Source organism: Mesocricetus auratus, unplaced genomic scaffold (genome assembly GCF_017639785.1).
Source record: "Mesocricetus auratus isolate SY011 unplaced genomic scaffold, BCM_Maur_2.0 Super-Scaffold_100013, whole genome shotgun sequence".
Taxonomy (NCBI): Eukaryota; Metazoa; Chordata; class Mammalia; order Rodentia; family Cricetidae; genus Mesocricetus; species Mesocricetus auratus.
Genome location: NW_024429196.1, coordinates 9,918,779 through 9,930,498, shown reverse-complemented (window position 1 = coordinate 9,930,498; position 11,720 = coordinate 9,918,779). Strand labels below are relative to the sequence as shown.

The 11,720-nt window shown below is 46.0% G+C and overlaps 1 protein-coding gene across 3 annotated transcripts in view; it reads left to right on the top strand.

Moving 5' to 3' along the window:
- The window catches only part of Jcad (junctional cadherin 5 associated), a 41,328-nt gene that overhangs the window by 15,919 nt on the left and 13,689 nt on the right, over positions 1 to 11,720 (top strand). The window lies entirely within an intron of this gene.

Sequence of the window (11,720 nt, the reverse complement as noted above, 5' to 3'; positions counted from 1 at the left end):
TCTTGCCTGTTGGGCAGTGACAAAGCATAGAGAGTTCTTCTTGCTGTGTGTAGTATAGGCAGGCTGACTTTACCAAGCTAGCATTGACCACTGGGGCTGGGCTCAGGAATTCTAGCTTGAAGTCAGGAAGCTCTTAGAATTCACACCATTGTTGGCTACTTCTTGGACTTGTCATCCCATTCCTCCAGAAACTTTCTGGCTGTGGGTCTCTGGAGGAGTGTTCTTACAGACAAGTGGGTTGAAGGTTGTGAGAACTCTTCTGCCAGGCAAATGTGGGTTGATTTTCTCCTTTCTAGTTTTGTGCTGCAATGCTGCATCTTTCTTTCTTCCCACTTGATCATGAGGTAGCAAGGCTGACCCCACCTCTTGTTTCCTCAGTGTTTCCTACAAGTTTGAACTGCCCATCCAGTGCTTGTTTGATGTATAAAACTCCTTCCAATCTTGGACTTTGGTCTTTCCATTCCCTTGTGTAGGAACAGGCTCCTGAGACCCAGCACATACCCCTGTCCAGTCTGTACTCAAAGAACAGTTTCATACAAGCTGCCTCTTCTTGTGTCATGAGTGAAATGTTCAGATGAGTGGCTGCGTGTCACACTGGCATGTTTTCATATGGATGACAATGACACCTCTTCTGTGTATTCTGTGTATTTTTTTGGTATTTTGAGGCAGGGTTACTCTGTATTGTTTGGGAGGCTGTCCTGGAACTCACTCTGTAGACCAGGCTGGCCTGGAACTCACAGAGATCCACCTGCCTCTGCCTCCCAAGTGCTGGAATTAAAAGCGTGCGCCACCAACACCCAGCTTCTTCTGTGTATTTTTGAGATTTGCTTAATAGTTCAGAAAGCAAATAGTGACTTTTGGGTAGAAAGGGTAGCTTATAGAGTAGAAAGAGAATACATACATGATTTCACAAATACAGGCCAGTGACTAAGCCTGGGGACCATCTGCAGGTATTCCCTGGATGACCTGAAAAGGCACTTTCTTCCTTTGGTGGCAAAAATGATACTTGAAACTAGGAGGCAGGTTTTAGGAAGCAGGAGGGGAACTGTTGCCCTCTCAGGAAAATGTTGCTTTGGAAGGAAATAAAAACAGGTGCCAGTCGTGATCAGTTCTAACAGTTCAACCTAAAACTGAAACCAAGCCCACTGCAGCGCGTGTGAATCCTGGATTGGAATGAATCAGCTTGCAGCTTTTGGTTACTTGACCAGTGCAGCTGTGGGCTTTTAGCATGTCTGGTCCCAACAGTGGCCTCTGCTGGGCTGGTCTCTCTCAGGGTGTCCAACTCCAAACTGTGAGGAGACTGGGCAAATCACAAGGCTCCCTTAGGGACATCGCTCACTCTGGCTAAGGTCTGACCTGCAGTTGCCCCCACGTGTTGAGTTGGGGCTCAGCACCTGTCTACCAATCCTGCAAAGGTGAAGGTCAGTGCAAGTGGAAAGCCACAGAGTGAGTGGGGAGACCTGCTTGCTTAATTCTGGCAGGTTGTAGAGACAATCATGGTAGGAATGTTTCATAGAGGAAGAACCTGAGGCCCAGAGAGTGTTGGTGGCTTGTCAAGGGCTACTCTGGGTGGCAGTGGAAGGAACCTAGCTTGGTCAGAAGCCAAGCATCTGGCTGCCACCCCACAGCAGTGAAGGGCCTGGCCACACTTTCAGCTGGCGAGATCTTCCTCCATCTGCCAAGTGCGGGACTGTCTTCACTTCATGTCCTCCACCATCTTCTGGCAGACATGGCTGTGTCCCTTCCAATCAAGAGACATTGAAGGAATGTATCCTACCATACCTACATTAGATGATATGTGCTCTTCTGTGGACATTGTTCAGTTACATATAAATGCAAGGAAGAGTTGTCCACACCTGTAACTCAACTGGAACATCAACCAAGGACTTCTTTTGACATGATTAGCAAGCATGCTAACCTTGAAGATGTTGCCTAGAGCTCTCACCATTATTAGGTCAAATGATACTGAGCAGCCAAGACAAGAGTGATTAACAGTTCCAGACAGAGGCAAAAGAATGTGTAAACTTGCTAAACAGTGTTTATGTTCAAGTGGCAGAGATGGCACTAAGAGTCACTTCTCACTTATTTACAGTTTTTCCAAATTAATGACTAGAGAGAACTTGCTTCCTGAAGCTATATGTCTGGGACTGTTCTATGGTTGGATCACACAGAAGATAGGCTCTGAGCCCCAAATGTGTGACCACTCCCCAGGGCCCAGCTTAGCTGTCTTGCCTGTGTGATCACCTGGCTTCATAACAGGTCCTGCAGGTTACCTCATATGTCTGACCAGTCTGTGTTTCCTGCTGCCAGTGTCTGGCCTCATTGGATCACACTCCACTCCCCACTCTGTCTCCTGGGTCTCCAGTTGTCCATCTGGAAACCCTACCTTCTCAGCACCACTGCTGCAGGTCTACCCCATGGAAATTCCTCTGTCCCTGAATTCTCTAGCATATCCTCTCGGCTTCTGGGATTGCCATGTCCTGAAGGCTGATACCTTACCTGATATATCAACAACTCAGCTAATTTCAGTAGCTAACACTTCCACTTTGTAAGTATTCATTGTTTAATGAGTTCACCATTCCAGTCTGGCACTCCATTGCCCAGGCATTTGTGGAAGTACTATTTCAGTATGTCAGGCTCATCTGGGACTGGTGAAGGTCTTGCCAGCCTTGAGGTTGACTGGGGAAGGTTCCATGGTGAGGAAGAGGAATATTGGCCTCCATGCTAAGCTGAATTGGCCACCTTCCTCACCCCTGTGACAGTGCAGTTTAAGGAGAATGGGTTTATTGTGGATCACAGTTCCAGAGAGCACAAGTATATATTATGGTAGGGAAGGCATGGAGAGGAGAGGCTGGTCTATGGAAGTGGGAGCTTTTCACATCTTGCTGGGTAGTGCACAGAGAGATTAGGCTTGAACCTTTAGTAAGTAGAACCTTCAAGATCTCCCGACAATCTAGTCTGTTAGCTAGGCTTTGCCTTCTGAAGTTTTATAACCTTACTGGAAGAATTATTCACCCTGTCTCTTTTTGTTGGTGGTCTTGATTCTTTCTTTGTGTGTGTAACCCCCAATTCTGGGTAGCCTTTTTCCTGTATGGACAGTGACTCTGCCTCAGAAATAGGCTCAATGTGATTGCATTATTTTCTTCCATGATATTGGCATAGTTCACTTTCTGTTGCTGTGATACTATGACAAAAAACAGCTTGGGGCTGGGTGTGGTGGTGCACGCCTTTAATCCCAGCACTTGGGAGGCAGAGGTGGGTGGATCTCTGTGAGTTCAAGGCCAAAGCAATACAGAGAAACCCTGTCTCAGAAACAAACAAACAAACAAAAAACAACTTGGGAAGGAAAGGGTTTATTGCATCATCATCAAAGGAAGTCAGGACAGAGGCACAATGAGGAACCTAGAGACAGGAACTGAAGCAGAGACCACAGAGGAGCACTGCTTACTGGCTTACACCCAAACCCATGTTTCAGTTACTTTTTTATACAGCTTAGGCCTACCTTCCCAGAGGTAGCACAGCCCACAGTGAACCAGGCCTTCTTGCATCAATCAATAAAAAAAAATGTTGTACAATATGATAGAGGCAATTCCTCAAATGAGGTATTCCTTCTAGGTTTGTTTCAAATTGACAGCTGAAGCTAACAATGACAGTGGTTTAGCAGCAGAGCCCACTGCTGCCTTACCCATGTATGTCTTAGAAGTTCTGAGGAAGTAATATATGGTGTTGGATAGCAGCGAGTGCATCAGGGTATGTCTCCTGCAGTGGCCAGTGAGTTGTGAAGGCTATAGCTCCCCATAGAGGGCAGCTTCCAGACTGAGATGCTGCGCATTCAGCCCACTGTGCTTTGCACATGGAATGTACTCAGCAGACTCATGTGTTGAGCTCTTAGTCTCTAGGTTGTGGCACTGCTTCAGGAGGTCGTGGGGCTTTGAAGAGGTGGAATCTAGTTGGGGAAGTGAGTCCCTGGGGAGAGGGCCATGCAGGTTACAGTCTGGTGCTTCTGGCCTGGAGCTCTCTGCTTCCTGGTCAGCCACTGAGATCTGAGCAAGCCACCTCATGGTCCTGCTGCTACTCTGAATGTCCTCATGCCTTCCTGCGATGAGACGGTGAACTGAGAGAAATCTTGGTTTTCAAGTTGCTTTTGTCAGACATTCTGTCAGAGTGTGAGAAAAGACGTGAACACAGCCCAAATACAAACACCCCGGTCACCCTTCACAAGGCTGGTGTCCCCTGTTCATGTCACTATGCCCCTCTCAGAGAGTCAGCCTGGAGGCTTGGGGTTCCTCAGTGGTCTCAGACTGTGTCCATGAAACTGGCGGCATATTCTATATGAAAGTCACTTAAACAGGACACAAAAATCCACAGACCATATCCAAGCTTGCTTGCTATCACCCACATGAATAATCACACACATACAGGAGCACATTCACAGTACACACATGCAAGCATACATGTATATGAGGACACACTAGCACACACACAAAGCACATGTGTGAGCATACACCCGTATAGTTTGCACACATGAGCACATGCATGCATAAGCACACACATGTAACACACAGAGAAAGTGGGTGGGACACTGTGAAGGAAGCTGCATGCTTTCAGTGAGGTTGGTCCTTAGCTCCCATTAAAATATGGGAAGACCATTATCAGCCTTCGCGGGTTTCCTTAATGTGTTTCCTGTGGAACAGTGTAATCAAGGAAAGCTGTAAAATAACTTAGTACCAGCAGAGGTTTGGATCTGAAAGTCACACCACAATGGGCTCTGCTCTGCTTCACCCAGGGAATTCTGTTTTTGTTTTTTTTTAAGTTTTGTCAGTTAACTTTGAGACTAACCCTAATTATCCATCAGCAGCAGCGTCATGACTAATTAGAGACTTAGCAATTGAGGAGCCTCTGATGTGGTGGCTCCAGGCTCTCATCCTGGGTGGTTTATATCAGGTGAATAAACATCCATTCTCAGTGGTGCTACTGGGTATGATAAACAGCTCATTTTGGCTTTTTTTTTTTCAGCCTCTCTCAAATCATACCCTACTTATAATGGTTTTCTAAAAAAAGGAGTATGTAAATGCTTAAATTTAACATCAGTTTCTGTGTCTCTCTTTCTCTTTCCAAAGTTCTGAGCCCACACACTTTATTTATCTTTGGGGCTTGCTTCATATCCTCAGTACAGGGGACATGCGGATTCCTGAGCTAGCATGCTCTCAAGCAAGCAAAGCCCCAGGCCCCGCCTTCTCTCTCCACTAAGGCATTGTTCTTGTTCAGGGGCAGCATAAAGTTTCATAACCTTTCAGGTACACCTGGGTCCCTAGTATCTCCTGATCACTCTACCACATTTCCCTTTTGCTGTGGAATTTGCTCAACAGGCAGGATAGATCCTCAGACCAGCATCTTGCAGAAGCATGGCAGTAAGGAAGGATTTCCGGGGACCTTCCTGTGTCTTGGCAGCCATGGCATCACTAAGAGGTTTGTCCATGATGAGGCTTGTCTTTAGCAGAGACCTGGGTGATTTTAAGAGGTAGGAAATGCCACTGGACACTCTGAGCAGAAAACCATGAGGCTTAGCAAGAGCTGAGTAGATCTCCATGCATCCTTGCTGTGCCTCCTATAGGACTGCACTAAATCCTTTAGGAGAAACAAAGAAACCCCAGGTGGCATGTAGCTCAGTAGTGGCCATCAGTGGCTTCTGGGATATCCTAGGATCTGTATAGTCCTCAAGTCTCTCTCCATGTTAGCTTCTGCTGTGCTTGTTCCCCTGTGCTGCATGCTGTGAGCTCAGCTGCTGGAGAACAGTGGACCAAGCACATGGCCTGAACAATGGAATACATGGAGGCTGGTCTAAATGGGATGGGTAGTAAGGAGCTCCTGTGTTCTTTCATGTCTTCAGTGGCACTGAGTGGACTGTACAGGTCAAGAAAGTTTAACTTGGTAAGAATGTATCAGTTCCTTTTAGAGGAAGTAGGATACCCTGGAATAGTCTGCTTTACCTGTTAGATTTACATGAGAGCAGATGGGTGGATGGTACCCTTCCTGTTTTGTTTTAATAAACCAAACACTGGTCTGTTCTGCATTGTCCTGTGGAAACGGGTGTAGCTTCTTCCTTAGCGGCCAGCTGTGCTGGGAGGGGCAGCATCTTGCTATGATACTCAGCTGGATCATCAGTTCCTGCTATTGTCAAGGCCTCTGGATTACATCCTAGAAGAAAGAAAATGTGTCCTGAAATAGCCATCATCATGGCAAGCATTCTGATATTCCCTGTCCCTCTCTGCTTTCCTGCACTTCTTTCCCCTAGGATGAGAAAAAAAGAGTTGATATTCCCTGTACACCAAGGATTTACCATAATTGGGTCAGTAATAGCTAAGACAATATCCTCCATGTTCGGTACTATATGATACATTTTGCGTTATTTCACCATATCTCTCCCAGCAAACTCCCAAAGACAGAATTGTTATTGTCCCCACTCTAGAAGGGAGGAGCTGGAGGTAGGGAGGTTAAGGATTCAGCAGGAGGTGTACATAGTTAGAAAGTTGCAATGTTGACACTTAAAATCCATGCTGCCTTCTCTAAGCCAGGGCGGAAGTGCACAACTTCTGGCGTCTTCATCTGGGTCCACAGGTTTCCTATCTGGTCACCTTCCTAAAGCTAAGTCAGAAAGGTGCCAGTAAATGTTGCCTTGGGTGCTGCCTTGGGGCACCACATGTGAAAGGCTGTACCACAAGAGGGAACAGACTGCCCTGCTAGTTCCTTGCTGGTGTGGCTGGGCAACCAGTGTTCTAGTACCCATCTTTCCCTAGAAAGATGCCCCGAGGCTGGTTTTACTGTGGGCTGGAGGATGTCTGTCAGTTGCTCTATTGGGGGCATGTATGGGATTACTTCTCACTGAGAGTGAGAAGGTGGTCTGCCATTGGCATACCTGTTGGCACAGGGCCCTTGGCACAGGTCCTCATAGAAAGGAAGACTGCTTCTAGAATAAGAGAGTCTGTAAAGTGTCTCCTTCCCTTTCACTCCAAAGTCACCAATATGTTCTTGCCACTTCATCAGTAAGACGAGGGGGACTCAGAGGTGGGGCATGTGTGGAACAGGCTCTCTTCTCTTAAGTACATTCTGAGGAAGGTTCTCCTCAAAGACGACAGCCCTGACACACATGCTGTGAAGCCTACTCCACATGCATGTCAGCTACCGGCCCCTGGAGGCTACCTACCTGCTCCCCCAAGTTGTTTTTATTTTGCTGCCACTCTGGTCTAAGGTCCTTTTTGTGCCTGTATTCCTCCCCTCCCTACTGCTTCTCTATCTTTCTGTATTAAAAGATATGTGTGTTCGTGTGTTTTGTGATGTTGAGGCATGCATGTCATGGCACATGAGTGGAAGTCACAACAGCCTGTCAGTTCTGTCCCTCCACTCTGTGGGGTCCCAGGATTGTTCTTAACTTGATACTGCTCCAATAGGCAGTGAGGTAACTCAGAAAAGTTTGCACTCATGTGAGAGCAGCCGAAGCCCAGGGCTGGCTCAGCATGGAAGAGACATTGTGGCCCTGTATCACTGTGGCAGAGATGACTTCCAAACGCCTGTATTCTTCCTAGTATGAGCTACTCTTGGTGGAGCTTATGCCCCTGTGCTGGACTTCACAGCTAACCAACTTCATAGGTCTTTTGTAAGTATTACCTACTTGTGCTTCCCAAAGTTGCCATTGCACACACTGACTACCTGAGTCCCTTGAATAGATTTCCCTCACTCCTCATTTAATGTCTACATTTAGCATCTTTTCAAAGTCTAAATATATTTATTTAAAACCAATAAATTCTTGAGAAATCCATCAGGGGAAGATAGTGGACCCCACCGCAAAAGCTGGTTGAACACCTAACGCTGTTAAAAAAAAAAAAAAAGGTGCCATGCCTCCTGCCACATCAGTTTACAGAAGAAAAGTGAAGAAGCCAGCCCTAGGAGGAGAATATGCTGATAAAACTTACAGCTTTGCCGGGCGGTGGTGGCGCACGCTTTAATCCCAGCACTCGGGAGGCAGAGGCAGGCGGATCTCTGTGAGTTCGAGGCTGGGCTGGACCGACAGCCTCCAAAACAATACAGAGAAACCCTGTCTCGTAAAAACCAAAAAAAAAAAAAACTTACAGCCTTTATGTTTAGCTTATGCATCTTGGTACAAACCACTGACCCCCTAGGAAGGAGGAGGGTTACTTTTGAAGGACTAGGCTGTGGCCACAGCCATCCTGGTCTAAAGCATACAGGTGATCTACAACAGTAAGCATATACCAGATCTACTGGGCTACACACTTGGAAAACACTGATCCAGACATGTGTATGGCTTCAGAACCTCCCATCCCCACTCTGACCTCCACGTGGAAGGACAGCTGACTGGTACTGGTCACCCCGTGGGAAGACCAGGTTCTCGGCAATGTTCATGGAGCAGGGAGAGGTGACTACAATGCCCATGTTTCCGTTTGCACAAGTCAGTGGGTAAGGCAACACTCCTCTACTTGTTTTTTGCTAGACTACACCTACATCCTATGCCCAAATGATCACAAGTCAGTCATAATGATTCTGGAATGCACTGAGAAGATAATCCTATCAGAGCATGTGACAGCAGTTAAAATCAGTGCTTTCCATTCTAAGTACTAGGCTTACCATTTGTTTTTAGCTTTTGTATGTGGTATGTGTGCATGTATGTATGTATTTGGGGGACATATGTATAGAAACTAGAAGTTGATATCATATGTCATCCTTGATTACTCTCCACTCTATATATTGAGGCAAGTCTCCCACATAACCCAGAACTCACTGATTCTCTAGTCTCAATAGCCAGCATGCCCTGTGAACCCCATCTCTGCCTCCCACCCTGTGTGTTTCCAGGCAGGCTGCCACACCATCCTGCATTTATGTATGTGACTGGCCCTAGTGCTCACTCAGCAAGTGCTTTACCTAGATGTCAGATTGTTTTCTTAGTCTCTAGACTTGCTTTTAAAAGAAGGCAGGGTGCCTCAGCAAGATGACTCAGTGGGTAAAGGGTAGAGGCACCCACCACCAAACCTGATGACCTGAGTTTAAGCCCAGGAGCATACATGGTAGAGAGAGAAAACTGACTCCTACAGGTTGTCCTTTGATCTCCACATATGTGCTGTTATATGTGTACACACACACACACACACACACACACACACACACACACACACACAGAATAAAATATGTTAAAGGATAGGGCTGGAGCTACTGCTCAGTGGTAGCATGCATGTGTAAAACTGTAGGTTTGACCCTAGACAATGCAGAAAACAACAAAGTAAAAATAAAAAGTTTTTTTCTCTGGTTGAAAAAGAAGCATGTGAAGGAACACAGATTCCTCCTAGCTTTTCTCATAATTGCCGTACAGAACCAAGGAGTAGGTCTGCTAATTTCCTTTAGACACGTTACTTTTCTAATATTTGTATTTCAAATATTTTCCAGGCAGTTATCAGTTATTCTCTTGGCTTCATCTCTCAGGCCCATAATAATGCCAGACTGATAGTGGGCCTTGCTCTGCCTCCTCCCCATCCTGTCCTCTGAGAACTCCGCATAGCCCTGCTTGTCCTCTCACCCAGCCATTCAGTGTGTGTGGGGGTGTCATCTGGACTCACATTCACTGTACCATCTTCTCTCTCCCACCCCATATCAGTGTGCCCAGCACATTTGTGTGAAGAGTCCATTGTTAACCATCTGTGTTAAATCTTTAGTTTCTGTTACTTTTAAAGAAAAATTTGATCCCACCTTGTTTTTTCAAAAAACGTTAGTAAACATCCTTGCAGCTTTGAAAGCAGTGTGAGGTAGCACTTGATTTGTGTGATGCAGGGTACTGTGTCTCTAAGCTAGTAGAGAATCTGCACGTGGTGATTTGTCTGAAGGAGATCTTACAGAATATTCTGTGTGGGTTCTACTGATACCTGTCATGGCCTGACTCACACTAGGTTCAAAGTAGACAACTGCTAAATATTGCTTAACAGTTTTTGTTGTCTCTTCTGTGCATGTGTGCATGATTGAGTGTGTGTGTGTGTGTACGCGCTCGTGTGCATGCGTGCATGCGTGTGTGTGTGTGTGTGTGTGTGTGTGTGTGTGTGTGTGCGCGCGCATTTGTGTCAATTAAGAGGACAACCTTCAGGAATTGGATCTCTATTTCTACCAAAAGGGTTCTAGGACTCAAAAATAGACCATCAGGCTTGGTAGCAAGCATGTTTACTTACTGGTGTTTCCTGCCCCTTGTTTTGGTGTTTTGAGGCAGGGTCTCACTATGTAGTCATATCTTAACCTGAAACTGAATCTCCTGCTTCAGCCTTCCGGGTGTTGGGGTTCTAGGCATGTACTGCTATGTCTAGGAATGCATCACAGTTTCCTGTGTCATATGGACTGATATTTAAAATAGATTAATTATGGGGCTGGGAAATGCTTCCACAGTTAGAGAACCTGTGATAGTCTGTTCTTAGCAGCCATATCAAGCTGCTCACAACTGCCTAGATCCAGGGAATCCAACACTTTCTTATGCCTGTAGTTACTTGTGCTATGTGGCATGCTCACATATAAGTCGACATACACATAAATAAATTATAAAAAGAAAATTTGTTTAAAATCTCCCAGATGGACCAGGATTTTCTGTAACTTGGGATTTGAATGTATTATGCAAATAAATTTAACCTGGGATGCTTAGTGATTTCGATTAATTTTGACAAAGTGAGGATGATAGTGTTGTTTATACAGATCAGAAAACTGACCACATTGCATCAATAGAAAGTCACAGTTTGTTTATATTCTCACCCTGTTAATATTATTTTTGTTTGTCTTCTGGTCATGGTCATGGCATATGCATGTACAAACAGCCTCCTCTTTCAATGTACTCACCATGAAGCCAGAGCCATGCTGTGACTTCCTCCAGAAAGTCAGCCAGCCACCATAGAAAGGGGTGAGACCACTGAGCAGGGAGAATGGTACAAAGTCCACTCACTGCCAGAGCTGAGGCAGGAAGAACGCCGGCCAGCCACACGGTCTGGTTTGTTCTGCTCTATCCCAGTTCAGCCTGTGACTGTTGCAGAGGGTGTCTCACTGAGCCGCCTTGGTGTTCTGCAGAGTCTGCTGCCCTCCAGCCAGGATAACTGACACTGAAGTGGACATCTCCTGCAGGTTCTAGAACTACAAGGCTGGCCCAGCTGCATGGGTAGGTGGTGTTCAAGGAAACTACTGGCAATAGCTTCCAGAGTGATGAGTCTTATAGACCCTGATCCAGGCAGTACTCTGCTGAGGATTCAAAGGCTAATGTGAAAAACGAGATATAGAAAGCAGTGGAAAGATTGACAGCTGACACTAAGCAGCAAAACCAGAAGCATGTAGGCCTCTCAGTGAGACACACTTGACCTCCAAAAATGACTAAGCTTGCAGATAGTGGCTGCTTCGGCAGGTATTTGGATGCTGACTCTAACTACAAAGGAAGAATAGCAGTAATCGTAGGAACATATAATTTCACCAAGGACTCCTTACATAGTGGCTGTGTTCTACCCAAATCCATTCCCAGACCTGTATATGCTGGTGTGCTGTGGTCACACAGGACTGGCAGCTTTTGAGTCCTTCCCTTGCCCTCGTGGTCTTTACTGTTCCTCCAGACAAATGGTGGGAGAATACATGGTTGTGTGTGTTTGGGGGTGGGGAGGATTTACCAGCAATCAAAATCAAATTAAAATAATGAGAAGTTG